Genomic DNA, 17,049 nt, shown 5'->3' with positions numbered 1-17,049 from the left:
TTCCATCAAAAGGGCTTTATCCATCATCATTCGTCATTGATGAGCTATTCGTCCTCCCCAAAACTCATACACATGATGTATAGGGTATGGAGATGGTTATCATGGCTTTATATTTGAAAAAATTGCATCTTTGGCTAGCTAGGGGTTAGACCTTTAAAAATAAAAATAAAAATCCTTAGGTTGTACTCTCTATGCATAGTCTCCTGACAAATTTTTGCTTGATTTGAACTTGTATTTGGATTTACAAGTAAATTTTTGGATTTTAGTCTTGAAAACGACTTTTGGTTGCCAAACACATGTAGAACCAATGATGATAACCATGCTTGATCCTTGGTTGCCCATGTAGACATCTATCAACATAGATGACTCAATTGTTATTTCTACCCCTTTTGTTCTTTTCAATACTGTTAGTCCCCTTTGTTTGTTAGGCTTCATCAAGCCACATACAAGATAGGAGATTTACAATATAAAGATCTACTTCCTGTATACGGCCAGCTTGTAGCTACATGAAGTGTCAGATAGGCAACTTTGCGTTTGATGACTACTTTTGTTTAGTTGCATCATCAACTTCCTTGGTCCTTGTAGTCCATCGTGGAGTTTTATGACCATTCACAATCATGTTTGGCCTCATGTTGTTGTCAAAGGTTGATCAATGTTCTTTTCTTACCTCTGGCATTACCCATTGTGCACATGGCTTTTGAGACATACTTTGTGAAATGTTGTCATTTTCGTGGACCTTCGTTGCTTTGTATGGCTCGGTATCTCTCCAATCTATTCATCATTTGGATTATGGATTTTTTCCCTTGTTTTTCTCTTTTTTTAATATTTTTGTTCAAAAATAACTAGATAAAACCAAAAATGAACTCATCAAAATGCAAAATCGTTTGAATATAATTCTAAACACATGTCCATAGAGGCTCATATATGGTTTTTGTCCCCGTACTTCTCCTGTAATGTTATTATGAGGGTATATACTTTGAATTTTGTCAAAAATTTATCACAATCAAATGGAAAAATTCAATACAACTCAGAAAACATTGCCCTCTAATATTCATAATACTAGTTCCGCATTTAGAATGCCTCCCCTCCTCCTATTTGGAGTCCTCCTTGGCGACAGGGTATCACCAAGGGTATGTGTTGTGCTTGGGCAATAAAAAATTATGCATATGCAAGACTTGTAATGTAGCCCTATTATGCATACACAGTGAATGCATGGAAAATTATGTTGTGCAAGATGTGGGTATAAGCAATTTTCTTATTGGCATTTGCTGGCGAGGCTTCCTATTCTAAGCAATATGATGGTCTTTGAAGCTCCTGTGCAGTTTTCTTGAATGAAGGTTGTAGAGACATTTTTGGAGACTTGCTTATTTGTTTAATGCTTCTTTGAAATCCATTTTAGCTTTGTGGTTGGCTGTCCTATTTGGCATTGTTTTGCAATATTCGGCTCTAGCTTGGAGTGAGCTCTCTTCTAACTGTACTATAACCGTAGGAAGAATTGAAAGCGATGGTGCAGAGACAATAGGTTTATTGGTTTCCTTTGGGACCCACTTATTTGTAATTACTGGTTGTTTTGTTGATGCTTCTTGTTTGGGAACTCATACTTGTCCGTGCTTTGTTTGTGTCAGGAATTGATACTTTAACTGTTTTGAAATCCAAATAAATTATTGAACTCTCTGTTTTTGAAGCAACTTCTTTGGAACCCAAACCTGAGTTTCGAAAGTTACTGGCTCTATGATTTTCTTAGCCATTCTTGCAGACTTTGATTGTTTTTCTTTTGGCCTTGGACCTTGTGATTTTTCATCAGAGATCATTTTGTTCTTGATCCTTACCTGCTTTTGGCTAAGCTGGCTCTTTGGTATCCAGATTTGTCGAGTTTTTTTGCCATGACTTTTTTTCCTTTTCTTTTGGACTTCCTTGGTTGTTACTGAAGCTACTACTGAGGGTGATGAATTGAGTTTCTGGTAGGGGATGTCATAAGAATCATCACTGTCCGTACTATCCTCAACAAGGTTGAATTTTAGCACTTTTCCCTTGTGGTTTGGCTGGTTATGGAAAGTTACTATTTGTTTGCGCTCTTGGTTTGCAATTTTTGGGAGGGCTTCTCTATCCAATTGATTAGAGCATTGATAACCCGTTGACATGGTTGTGTTCTTCTCTGGGACTTCTCTATCCAATTGATTAGAGCATTGATAACCCGTTGACATGGTTGTGTTCTTCTTGGTTGAGTCTTTTCTTCATGTATAGGAGCCACACATGAGGATGCTTGTTGCAATTGTATTTCTACCGAGGATTTTGGAATCCACTTTTGATGCACTTTATGCTTGTAGCGGTGAGATTGGTTCTTGGGTGTTTGATATGGACAATCATAACACCGTCGATTAGTTAAGGTTTTGTTCATGTCACTTGCTGGGTTGTACGGATTTCCAACATCTTCTTGAAGCTCTAAGTGTTCTACGAAGTCATAGAACTCATCTTATTTTTCGTCTTTTTTTTCTTGGATTACACTCACTGCAAAGTAAGGAACGACATCATAGCCATCTTTATCACAAAACTTCGTTGCTGGACCGTCTTGAATAGCGCACACATCCAAAGTAGCTAAGGTGTGCTCCCATTTGAGTGGCTCTAATGCTTCCTCGGGAAGGGGTTCTATAATCCTTATCTTCAATTTCCCTTTCTAGGATGCATTCATCACGCTTTAAACTTTTGCATTGCAAAGCTCCACACATCCACAATTCTTTAGGCTTACCCAACCATGCTGGAAGTCTTGATCCTGCTACTACAATAGCAAAATCAAACTCTTCTATTGGGGTGCTTGTCATATCCTTGTAACTATGGTCCTTAAGATTTATTCTCGTCGTGGTTTCCATATGTCTCAGGTAGATATGATCATAACCCCAGTCTTGGACCATTTTCAAATGTCGCATGAATGGTGTTCCTCCTACAATGATGTCATAGTTGTTCTTCTTGCCAAAATCCAAAATGGCAAAGCTTTGCTCGTATTTAATGCTGCAAGAAGTAACAACTACTTTTTCTAGCAGTCCTATGGGCCTTTCTGTGTGTCCATGTGCAAGCTACAGTTTCATCCTGGTAGCCCTCACTGCTGGTTTTCCCCATTTTCTCCATATCTCTTTTTTTGTAATGGCAACTCCAGCTCCGCTATCAAGGATTGCCATGGTTTTTACACCTCGGAATTCCACAGGAAGAGTGGTGTTCCCATTTTTCTCCCTCATAGTATTCTCCTACCTTGTTTAGCGGAACTGGCCTAGTGTTGAGCTGAGGCATTTCCAGCTCTTTGATGACTTCCTCAATTTGAGTCATTGGTTCTTTTACACCAAAATTTCTCTAGGCATTATCGCACTATAGGCCACATGTTTGGTCATATTTTGAGAAACTCGGCTAATGTTATCGTACATGTGACTGGTGTCGACAAAATGTCTATCAACCCTTTTGAATCAGTGACCTTGCTGGAAGACAATATTTGTGATGGGATTTCAACAACCTCTGACTTGGCCTCATACTCTCCTGTTTAGGATGGTAGTATTGTTAGAAAATGGGGTTGACTATCCATAGACTATATAGATCCTTTGTCTCCCCAATACGATTCCACTTCTAGATTCATTTGAGATCGAGCCTCAAATTTCTCTATTGGCGGACGAGGCACTCCTCTTTCATCACTCATTTGGTTTACTCATCTTCTTATGTCACTTGCTTCATTGGCCTCTCTGACTTGTTTCTACAATTCATCAAGACCATCTATTCTTTACAGCTGTCAAGTATAGCTATGTGAAATCCCTTGAAAGAGTTATCCATGGTATTCAAGACTATCCTTGGCTCTAGTGTGGGGTCCTTGAGCTTTTGTCTGTACTCATGACTGGAATCTAGATCTTTTTTTTCCTCGTTTGGTGGGATTACTGGTGTAGGTGGACAAGGTTCACACCCTCAGGTTTTCCAATTGGTGGTTCTAGTAAAGCTTGGGTTGTTTGAATCATTTTTTGGCCTACTTCAAGCCTTTCCTTTTCTAGTTTCTGATATGGATATGTCATCCATCTCTGCTCTTGGGTTTGGTTGTTTTTGAGCCGTGTCTCATGAGCTTTTAGGAGGGTGTCTAATAGCTCATTAACTCTCTCGACCAATATCGATCCTCCCAAACTAGCACTTCTCAGTTTCTCTTATGTGGATGCTTCTTCTAGAGGTTGAGACATCTGCATTAGAGAAGGTGCAACCATTTCCTCATGTTGTCTTATCTTCTCTTTAGCTTGGGTAAGCTCCTCAGCTAGGGATTTTTGCTCTTGTTCCCTACGTGCTTTCATCCTAGCCTTTCTAGCTTTCCAACTATTCCATTTTGTCTTTGTTTTTTGACTAGGTGCGTCGGTCTTTGGCTCACTTGTCTTTGGACTTGCGTCAATTTCCATTTTTTGTGTCTCTGTGTTCTCAGCTTATTTTTGAGCTTGTGCTCTCGTAATTACTTGAACTCGTGCGACATTCTCATTTTGTGATCTACTGGGTAGCTGAACAATTCTTGAGACATTTATTGTGATCTTTCTGACTTGGTTTAGGTTTTGTTTATCCAAGTGGTTGCCATGACTTTTGTGACAGTTTGGTCAAGGAGGAGGGGTCCAAATATGAGGGAAAAGAGGTGGGTTAGTAAAGAGCAAGTGGACCCATGAAGAGGGGTGCTCCACCCCTACTCCCTCCTCCATTGCAAGTTTTTTGAGGTATTGCAAAAATTGGAGAGGATAAACTTAGGATGGAGGGGTTTGGTAGCGGTCTTGGGTGATGGGGAAGGGCAAGGATAAGGGGAAGTTTTAGGTAAGGGGGAGGACTGGCGTAAAGGCTTATACAAGGGGTAGCTATGCTGGGGTGAGGGATTAGAGAGAGGGGTGCCAAGAGGGTAATTAGGGGCCCTCATCAAAGTCGAGACATTATGGGAAGGTGGAGTTTAAAGCATTGGTGCCAAAAGAAAAATTACAAGGCTTAGAAGGAAACTTTGAGGCTGAAGGGAAAGAAGTTTTGGGTTTTTTGAAAGGTTGACGAAAACCCATATCCGAAGAAGCCTTGGATTTAATACCCAAAGGTGCTATTTTGGAAGAGGCCTTGACCTTTACACCCAAAGGTGAAGGTTTGGAAGAAGTCATGAAAGGGTAACGCTTCTCACCAAAAGGTGCTTTAGACGGGGTGGAAAGGAGCTTGCTCATTTGAATAGTGACCTCATGTTGAACAAGTTTGCCAACCGTTTCTTCCTTGGGCATTGCTTCTACTTCTTCCAACATGGCTTGTTGAAACCTCTTCCGAGCCTTGTGGGCCTCTTCTTCTAGGGAGGAGGCTAGGTGGGATTGGAGGATCAAAATTTGGATATTGGCATGGAATACATGGAGAGAGGTTTGTTTCCAAACAAGAAGTTGGTTACTCCAAGTGGCCAGTAGCACCCTTGTAAAAGAGATAATTGAGAGCTTGTTAATTAAGTCCACAAGAGTTACAACCCCATGTTGACTTGTAGAGCTACTCTAGAACTTCGTTTTGATAAAAAAAGTTTCTGAATCCGATATCGGTAGCTCAAGTTATGGCCAAAACAGTCAATCTATGCCTGGAGACTTCATACGTGTATGATGCCTTCTAGCTCAGAATTGCTCCAAACTTTAACTATAGATTCTCCTTGATGTACTCTAACCACTCCAAGTCTCAGTTTGTGATTCTGACACTTTTAGACGAGTCCATCAGTCCTTTTTTGTTTGTTGCCTACAACTTTCTGGGAAAGTTTACTAAGCCAAAAGTGATCCAAATTGAATGAAACTTGGTCTCTAGGCCTATTTTGTGCTGGCAAACACTTCTGTGAGCTCAGATGCAAGTTTTGACCGCTAATTTGGCACTTGAGACATCATACGTGTATGATGTCTTTTGTGCAAACTGAAGTGAGTTTTGTCCCACTTACACCTTATCACTCAAGCAACTCTCAGCAACTTTCAAATTTCAATTTGAACATTTTTTGTGTAATTTATGGTCAATATAACCATGAACCTTGCCCAATTATGTCTTTTGGCAGTTTTTAGCCCAAGTGTGCTCCAAATCCACTGAAATTTTTGCTAGTGACTTCCTTGAGCTCTAGGACACTAGGGTATACTCAAATGTCTAATTTGACCCAAATATGGCCTCTGAGATATCATTCGCGTATGATGTCTTTTGGCTCAAATTTCACTGTTGCTTCTATCCAAGGTACTCCTTGATGCATACAACAAGAATATGTGATCACAACAAATTTTGGATGTCAAAATTACTCAAAATCCCTACCTTTACCTTCTTGTACCTGCAAAAATAAATTTACATACAAAAGTATCACTACAAGAGGCTATTCATATTAGCGACGCTCACACAGCGACGCTCAAAAAAAAAAATTCCCGGCGTCGCTATGAGCGTCGCAAATTTTACTTGTAAATTTGCGACGCTCATAGCGACGCCGGCTGTGCTAAAAAAAATAACAGAGAGTGCCCAAAAACTCAGATCTCAAATCTGAGTTTTTCGGCGCACTCAAGCAAGGAGCAGGTAACGCTCTCCCTCCCTCTCTCTCTCTCTCTCTCTCTCTCTCTCTCTCTCTCTCTTTCTTCTCCACACACACACACACACACACACACACATGAGGAGAGGAAGGAGAGCCAGGTATGCTCCTTCCCTCTCCTCACTCTCATGTTCCCTTCCCCTCTTTCTCTCTCCCTCTCTCTCTCTCTCTCTCTCTCTCTCACACACACACACACACACACACACACACACACACACATAGTGTTTTTGAGAGAGAGAGAGAGAGAGAAAGAGTACAAACATAAACAAAAACGCACACACACATACATAAACAAAGAATGCACACACACATTGAGAGAGGAAAAGAGAGAGAGCATGCATAAACAAAAAACGCACACATTGAGAGAGGAAAAGAGAGAGAGAACATGCATAAACAAAAAACGCACACATTGAGAGAGGAAAAGAGAGAGAAAACATGCATAAACAAAAAAACACACACACATTGAGAGAGAAAGAGAGAGAAACTAATTTAACGTCGTAGGAAACTAATTAAAATTAAAAGACCTAAAGATCTAGCCGACGAGGAGTTGAACTCAAGACCTATTATTCAAGAGGGAAATGGCATAACCAATCTATCATACTTGGCATGGGTGATAGAAAGGTTATACCATTTATCTCTTTTTATTGGCACACACGCGCACACACACAAGAAGAAGAGAGTTATAACGTCGTAGGAAACTATCCTAAAAGACGTTAAAGATTAGGTTAGATGTAGACTTACGTTAAATTAGATTTAGGTTTATTTTTAGTTAGATTTACGTTTATTTACACTAGATTTAGATTTTTGTTATATTAGATTAGATTTCGGTCTCCATAGACTGCGATGCCTGCATGAAGCGGGTGAAGAAATCCCTCAATGGAATATAGGGTATTGCTGCCTTCACTCATGGTGGGCTCCGTCGATCCAAAAGTACTGGTGAAATGTCTTCAGAAGATAGGGAAGAAGGTGGATCTTCAGGGCGGCAAGAGTCACTACATCCCCGACACAATGACCATCTAGACAACCTCTAGTCATTCAACAGCAACTTCGAAGTTAGTAACAAGAGCAAGAACGGTCCAAAGGGCCAATTGTTGTCGTCAGATGTGGATGGAGATGAGGCAGCGTCACTGCCGGAAGTTAACTCTCACATCTTTAGTGATGAGAATGCCAACTCTTGCCGAGTTATGTGAAAAATTATGTGTTAAATCAACTTTAAGGTTCTTATAATCCCTGTTAGTTTAGTTCTTTGTTTTTAATATAACATAATTTACGTTAGATTTAGATTTATGTTATATTAGATTAGACTTAGGTTTATTTAGGTTCACCCCCACACACACACACACACACACAAGAAGAAGAGAGTTTTAACGTCGTAGGAAACTATCCCAAAAGACGTTAAAGATTAGGTTAGATGTAGACTTACGTTAAATTAGATTTAGGTTTATTTTTAGTTAGATTTACGTTTATTTAGATTTACGCTTATTTACGTTAGATCGAGTCCACGCAAGAATTACTTACGGTTTAGAGTTTAGAGTTAGACGAACAGTGAAAAGATCTACTGTGAAAAGATGTTAAGATGCTGTGAAGTGCTACAGCTAGAGAAGAGGCAAAGGGGTTTTGTCCACTACATGCAGTATCATGTAGACGTGGGTCTGTAGATTTCTTGTACCCACAAATATAGGTATTGACCAATAAAGACGAGATTATAACCCGGTGGTTCTGATCTCCGTGCACCTCTAGACCGAGGTGTGCGGGGATTGGACATGACTAGAGAATGTGAGGTAGAGAGAGAGAGAGAGAGAGAGAGAGAGAGAGATAAGACGAAGAATGCCAATAGAATATTAAATTTGTTGTCCATGCTATAAGATTTTTATCCTCATTATGAGTAGTGACGAGGATGTGGGACCATCCAACCGAAACACCTATCTCTCAACGAGGGTCTTATGTCCTTGTAATCAATGCAAGCATGCTGTGCGACGGACAAGACGTGTTTCTTTGCAGCACGTTCGCAAATTTGGCGAGTTCGATCCATCTATTATAGATCGAGTTGTTGCTAATTATAACTCGTCGGACTCTGACGCTGGCCAACAAGCAGCAATCTTGCAACCCAATAGACGTGTTCGCAGGCGCTTTGGTCAAGCAGCATATGTGAGGCCACAAGATGTAGCCTCTAACAGCTCGGGGGATGATCATGCAGAGCACATTCCCAACGAGGCAATGTTTGAGCCCGAGATTGATGAAATGATCGAGACGATCATGGATTCAGAAAGGCTTATCTATGATGATATGAAAAGTGAAGCCGATACGCGATTGTATAATGGAGCACGTATGTCTAGATTGAAAGCACTCCTGGTTCTTCTCAACATGCAGGCAAAGTTTGGATGGAGTGACACTAGCGTCACAGCGCTTTTCAGGTGATCTATTACAATTAGTTTACTTTAATAAAACTCTAAATGTATAATGATCTGATAGATTTTTACACGACTGTATCGTATTTTTATGTTGTGTAAATTGCTTAAAGAGCACATACTACCAGCTGACAATGTGATGCCAGATTCCCGAGATGAAGCAAGAAAGATTTTGCGAAACTTGGGGATGGATTACAATTCTATCCACGCTTGTCCTAATGACTGCATTCTTTTCAGAGGGGAATACATAGACATGGAGAAGTGTCCGAAATGTGATTCCGAAAGATATCGAGTAGATCTCCACGGGACAAAAATTCCACAAAAGGTTTTGCGACATTTTCCTCTGCTTCCTCGCATCAAGCATTTCTTCGAATGTAAGTCCATGGCCGCCCTAGCATCATGGCATGAGGAGAATAAATCTTCAGATGGTGTGCTACAAATTCCTGCAGATTGCGCAGCCTGGAAACATATAGATGAAACATGGTCGGATTTTGCCAGGGAAGCTCGAAATTTGCGCTTAGGCCTGGCTATGGATGGCGTAAATCCATTTGGTCAAAGATCAACATCTTACAGTGTATGGCCCGTTGTCATCGTCAACTACAACATTCCCCCGTGGTTGACTACGAAGAAGGGGCACCTATGGCTAAGCTTGATTGTGCCAGGGCGATATAAAGTGGAGAATATGGATGTGTATCTTCGTCCACTATTGGAAGAGCTACAACAATTGTGGATTGGCATAGAGGTGGTGGATATGAGCCGACACACAAGACGACGGAATGCTTTGATCAGAGGCATTCTAATGTGGACCATGCATGACTATCCCGGGCTAACAGAATGCTCAGGTGATCTATTGACACTCCTCACTCAGACACTGTAAATCTTGTTTTTTCCCATAGTTGATCTATTATCATGTGTATACATGCAGGGCTTCAAACAAGCGGATACAGAGCATGTGTCACATGTGGACCTAGACTGAATGCACGTAGGGCGCCCTCACTGAAGAAGCAAATCTACGAAGGTCATCAAGCGTATCTTCCAGAGAATCATGTGTTACGCGACGGCTTTTTGGGAAGAGAGCCACCAAGGATGTCTGCACAAGCATGGTTAGAGCAGAAGGAGATGTGCGATGACGGATTGCCTCCAGGGATGAAGAGACTATCTCTATGGTACGAGTTACCATACTGGCCCCGACTCGTGATCAATCACTTGCTCGATCCAATGCACATATTCAAGAATGTGGGTAATCTACTATGGGACCATCTGACTGGCAAGAAAGATACTTTGGGAGCCAGAGTTGACCTTAGAAATGTGGATCGTATGGAGCAATATTGGCCGCAAACAGCATCTGATGGATCGATAAAACTCCCTAAAGCACCATGGATTTTCACAGGAGCCCAAGAACGCAAAGTAAAAGAGACCATTCGATCTTTGCGGACCCCCACTGGCGTAATGCACTCGCTCCGAACGTGTTTTACTAAAGAAGGAAAGCTTACCAGTTTGAAGTCACACGATTGGCATAAAATGTGTCAGGTACGTTCATAGTGGACTTTAATATCATTGCATAAAATGTGGACTTTAATATCATTGCTGCACATACTTCACAGTTTATTTTACAAATTGCCATTGAGGGATGTTTGTCTCTCGACATCCGTAACACAATCTACAAACTTGCAAAGCTAGTGCAATGGATCTCACAAAAGGAGATCAACGTAGACTCCATACCATTCGCCAAACTAAATGTTGCGGAGCTTGTGTGCATGTTTGAGAAACATTTTCCTACTACCATGCTAACCATTCAGGTGCATCTTCTTGTTCACATAGTTGATGAGGTGGAAATAGCTGGCACAGTTCATTCCAGATGGATGTTCTTCTTAGAACGTTTTATGAAAACGCTTAAGCGATATGTGCGTCAAAAGGCACGTCCGGAGGGTAGCATGGCAGAAGGTTGGTTGGTATCAGAGTCCCTAGTGTACATTGGAGAGTGGCTAGACGGATTTGATAAAGCCCGGGACACGCTATAGCGAACCATAGATGATGAGCGCATATCTGGGATTGTCATGTGCAATCTCGGTGTTGAGAAGAAGATGACGGAAGATCTAGAGGCTAAAATCAACCGATTTTGCATGCTTCACAATCCAGTGATGCAAAAGTGGATTTCACAATATCAGGATGCAAAGCAAGAGCGACAAAGGGCACGAATCGAGTGGAGACGGGGAAGACGACCACCGATGCACTATCCGACGGTTCTGGAGAGCCTACCAACATTCATGAGCTTAAGATGGTTGCACAACCAATTGAAAAGCGCACAACAATGCGGTGACGAAGTGACTGAGGAAGAGTGGGAGTACTCTCGGGGTTGCGCGACCAAGGTAAGTTTGCAATGTACGACTAGCTAGTGACTTTATTTCTAAACGTTTGAACGGCCACTCATAATCTTTTTTCGTTGTAGTATAAGTCATACAGAGCAGCATGGTGTAACGGTCGACATTTTAGGGTGGAACGGATCGACAAAAAGCGTTTTACTCAAGATTGTGGAATCATGGCAAAATTTGAACAGTCTAGTCGACGACGTTCCTCTGATGCAGATCCTGTGGTGGCGGAACTCACTTACTTCGGTACGCTACAAGAGATTTTGAGGATCGATTACAGAGGATTTTTTGTCGACTTGTTCGACGTGCAATGGTTCAAGATAATCATGGAGGGTCGCAACGCTACTGTGCGTAGAGGAGAGTCTGGTTTTCTTGAGGTGGATTCTACTAAGAAATGGACTGACCTAAGAGACACTTTCGTACTACCCGAGCATTGTGAACAAGTAAGTATGTAAATAGTTAACATCCCCCTTTTACAAGTTATGTACTTGAAAGCTCTCATGTAAGTTATGTGGCTCTGGCAGGTAATATTTCATCCTACAAAGTCTACATCAAACTGGTGGTACGTCATAGAGGTAGCCCCTCGTAGTGCAAGGACGTATGAAGGCTACCATGTGCCAATCACAACGGCATCAATGGAGGAGATCAGAGAAGATGCTCAATCAGAAGCCGTTGCGGTGGTGCCAGACGAGCATCAAGATGCTACTACTCTATATGGGGTGCATGCAGAGGAGCTACAAAATGAAACAGAGGATATGTGTTTAAACGGAGAGCTCTATATAGATATAGGAAGTTATGCTGAGTTATGCGAGGATGAGAGAGAGATCTCTTAAAGCCACAAATATTGTATTTGAACAATTTTGCTCCGTGTTGTAAAAGCTCTGGCTCTCTAAGTACCTTCCATGGTGTATAACGCTCTTTTCTACTCGCGCTCACATCTTTTGATTGAAAATTCTGAGTTTTCGACTTGCCTCTTCTATCACTCAATTCATTGCGTCATTGTATTTATATGCATCATTACGTCATTGTATTTAATGGTCTTTGCGTCATTGTCTACTCTATTCATTCAATATTAAGTTTAAATATTCGTGTGTTTAATGCAGGTATGGATGATGAGGAGTTTCTTTCTTCTTTGTCACCGCAGCAGAGACAGTGGTACGTGGAGCGTCATCGCTCTGGCGCATCATCGCACGTTCCTACTCCATCCGCATCTCCCTCTCTTTCGGAGCATTCGGCGCGCTCCGAAGCTTCGGCGTCGACGAGACGATCTTCACACTCGTCTAGACACCGGCGCTCTAGTGGTGGCGGTGGCGGTTGTTGTGGGGATTCCGCCGCCGATGCCCCCACACCGCCTCGTGTTCGACGAGGCTCTTTACCCTCCCCTTCTTTGCCCACCCCCACACCAGCCACAGCATCGCCATCTACGCCAGGTTTTGCGCGGCTAACTGTTCCTAGCAGCTACACACCTCTACCTACTCCGCCAGGAGCCACCCCACTCGACACTCCTCGCTTCGGGGCCCAGACGCCGGTGGAGACACCTGACGTCCGTACCCCCATTGACACGCCGCTGAGACCCCTGTCGGGACACCCAGGTTCACGCGTCACCGGCCAGAGGGCTTGCCTTACTCCGTCGACTTCAGCGGCGGCATCATCATGGATGATGACGGAAAGAAGGTGATCTCGCGCATGCGTGGTCTTTGCTCTCAGCTGTTTAGACACTACATACTAAACAAATGGAGTGAGGTACCAAGTGATTTAAAAAACAGAGTCATCAGCATCCTTCATGATGAGTTTCCCATTCCAACACGGGATCAGCGCTTCAATGAAGACTTGATGAAGATTCGAATGCGCGAATACTGCAAACACAAGCGTTCCGAAGTGCAAAAAGCAATCAAGCATGGGTGGAACATGCCAGATTGGCTGGCCAAAGAAGATTGGAAGAATGAGAAGAAAGCAGCGCGCGAGAATCCCGATAAGTGGAAGCAACAAAAGGATGCAGCCAGAGCGCGAGTAGAGGCAGGGAGCTCACACCACTTGGGGAGCGGTGGATGGGCATCATTTGAGGCCGATTTTGTAAGTGTTTTCTCATTGCTCTTTATGTTCGATAGTTTAGGGTTTATGAGTTTTTTAATTCTAACATAATGAAATCTTTGTATGTTTTGACAGTGGTCGATGACAGGACGTGATCCCACACCGTACGAGCGCGAGTACGCAGGCAGGAAGGGCTTAAACGCCCTGATGGACATTCTCAGTTCTCGTGGCGGCATGGTTAGTATTAGGGTTTACTCTTTTCTATTTTTTGTATTGTTTTATAAATGTCGTTATATGTTTATACTTACTGAAAGCTGTCTTATTGTCTTTTTTAGCAGAATCCGACAGATACGCCGCTTGGACGCGATGAGACGTCTGACTAGACGACGTCAGTTTAGCTGTAGCTAGATAGCATTAGTTTAGGGTTTCTCATAGCTTATGTATCATGAGACGGATTTTATACGTCTTTTTGAACCATGTATATTATTACATTTGTCACCGCAGTTCATTTTGCCAATCAATTCTTTATGCCTATGATGTTGTACAATTGTCATTATTACATTTGCCAATCAATTCATTTTGCCTATGATGTGTACAATTGTCAATTTTACGCTTGTCAATTTTGCAAACAATGCGTCTTGTGGGTGACTATTTTGGGTCTATTATCTACCCTTGCACTTTTTTTAAAAAGTGAATCAAGTACAATATGGTTGATGGATGGCAGGGCATTCAATGCCCTGTCACCAAAAAAATTTCTCTCGAGCGTCGCTATAACCGTCTCTATTTATGGCTCTGGAGCGTCGCTATAAGCGTCGCTATAGACTTCTGTGAAAACGTCACTATAACCGTCGCTATGAGAGTCTCTATATAGCGACGCTTATAGAGACGCCTATAGTGACGTTCTCGTAGCGACGCTATTAGCGACGGTTTTAGCGACGCCGGGGGTTATAAAAACCCAATGTATTTCCGTCGCTAAAAGCGTCACAAGAGCACACAACCTCTTGTAGTGTATGTTTCCAAATAAGATGAAATTTTTCAAGTAAGCTTAACACATCATTTCCCAACCCCTTGTGTGGTCAAAAGTGCAATTAGATTGTCAGATCCTGCCTTGAGACATTGTCTCATACACGTATGATGTCTACATGCTCAAAATTAGCCCAAACTTGGTATGTAGGCTTGTTTTGTTGTGCTCAACACCTTGGTAAGCTCATATTTAAATTTTGGTCCCTAAAAGTGTCCTTTAGACATCATATGAGTATGATGTCTAATTGGTGCGTATGATGTCTAACTGGTCAGTTTGAAGTGAAATTCACTTCGGAGGTTCCTCACAACATGCACTGGCAACTCACAATAACTTTTAGAATTGAATTTGGACAATTTTTGTGCAAGTTATGATCAATTCAAGCATTCACAAGCCTAGATCTGTCTTTTTGTCTTTACAAGCCCAAAAATGCTTCAAATTCAATGAAATTTGAACTATATGCTTCCTAAATGCTCTAGATCACAAGGGTGCACTCAATTGTAACTTTTGACCTCAGATCTGGCCTCTAAGACATCATAGGCATATGATGTCCAAGCGGTTAGAATTCAGTTCTATTTCTACCACAGGTGCCTTTTGATATGTAGAACAAGAATATGTGTTCACAACAAATTGTGGAACTCAAAAATGCACAAAATCATCACTTTTTGACAAGGAAATCTCCTGAAAGAGTAAAATCCCTCCAGTTTTCAATCTATAAGCCCAAATGATATGAAATTTGATGTATTTGCTGAACACAACATGCAGAAGATTGGTATAATGTCAAAAGTTCAAATTTGTTGCCAGAGTCACCCTTCAGACATCATACATGTATGAGGATTGCAAATGAATTTTTGGACAGAATTCATTTACAAGCATCCCCAAGTCTCTAGCACTAGTTTTCAAGCATCTCTACCAATTTTCATGCAAAAACATGCTCAGGATCACAAGTTTTTTTCTATTTTTTTGACACTTCATCTTTTGTCTTTTGCATATCAAGGGTTGGTCAAAACTGTAGTTTCAAGGTGTACTAAGGATAAAACCCCCCTTTTGAACACTATGGTGTAGTCAAATTTTTCAAATTTGGTCTTCCAATGCCCCTTGAGACAACTTTAGTTTCAAGGTGTACTAAGGGTAAAACCCCCCTTTTGAACACTTTGGCATTCTCTGGGAAAGGGATCTCATCAAACTTTCTCTTTCAAGATGGTTTGCTAATCTCTTCTTCTTTGCCATTGCTTTCATTTGTGATAGGATCACATTCTCTAGGGAAGGGATCTCATCAACCTTTCTCTGTAAAGATGGTTTGCTAACCTATGTTGTGTTCTTACTCATTGAACATGATTTAAACTATTAGCCACAATCAACACGCCCAAAACAAACCAAGACTATGGTGCATGTACCTACCTATAGTTTCCATTTTAATGCAACTAGAGAAGGTAGACATTTGCAGATTGTTACCATCCGGAGGTGATGTCACATCCCCTCCTGTATCATCACAGTCCTTTGGAGCATAATCAAACACGTGAGAGGCCCCTTCGAACAACCCAATGCTTTGCAACGCAGGGTCACAATCCCCAATTCTACAACTATGATCACATCAACCTTGGCACCTTCCATGCTGCCACCTGTAGTGTCATGTGGTGTAATGCTAAGCACTTTTTGCCTTTGGTGTCTCCACTATTGTTGGGTTTTCTTTTGTAGGGCTTGCTCTATACATTAGGTGTTCATCAAGCCGTTGAATGTTTCCTACTATATAAAAACACACAAAAGCTCCTGAATCCTAGTCCTTGACAGAGAAATGAAAGAAAAACCTACTTTTGGGAAATGGAATGCTATCCAATGAAATGCTCCTCGCTTTCCTTCATATTTTGGGGGATGCTAATACTTTGTTCAAGAGTCCGCGCATATTAGACTTAATATAATTGAGGGTTGGAGAGCAAGTCTTCACCAAACATCATTGCACTTCAAACTCCAACTTGTATGATGACCCCGCTCCTGGAATGATGAGACCACCTTCAAATTGGTAAACCAATTTTGCCTTGGGTAACAGGCTTCAAAAATTTATTCAGAAACATCACAAGGACACAAACTATATCACCTAATTATTATTACAATAAAAATGTTGGTTACTAAGCAATGTGTTCAACTTCCATGCCATTCCATTGATTGAAGGCTCAGCTACCCATTACAAAAAGAAGATCAGTTAAAAAGCACACGCATGGTTAGCCAGAGCAAAAGTATAGGACCATATCTTTCACTACCTTAGACAGCTTGAAGTTGTTGATATATGACATCACCATTTTCTTTGCTAACTTGGGAATTATCTGAGTATAGCCATTTTTGCAACATTCATGTATATTGAGTAGATGTGTGCAAAACACAATGGGTGGTATGCAATTGAGCATAGCAACCATAATAGACCATATACTTCTTTCTCCATCAGGGTTCCCGCACAACCGGTATAGAATAACATTACAACTTGCAATGGTCTTGTTGTTGAATTTTCCTAGTAGGGAGTTGGCACTATTGCATAATGTGTCATGCTTTCAATTTGTGCATTTAACAAGCATGTGAAGTTCGTATGAAGCCTTGATTCACACTCATTGTCCCTCTCCTACAATAACAAAATTAGGCCAAAAAAATCAATAGCCATTATAGAGGTTAAGCCTAGGA

This window comes from Adiantum capillus-veneris, chromosome 10 (genome assembly GCF_014529385.1).
Source record: "Adiantum capillus-veneris isolate H3 chromosome 10, ASM1452938v2, whole genome shotgun sequence".
NCBI lineage: Eukaryota > Viridiplantae > Streptophyta > Polypodiopsida > Polypodiales > Pteridaceae > Adiantum > Adiantum capillus-veneris.
The sequence above is the reverse complement of the archived record's forward strand: the minus strand, read 5'-3'. Positions refer to the sequence as shown.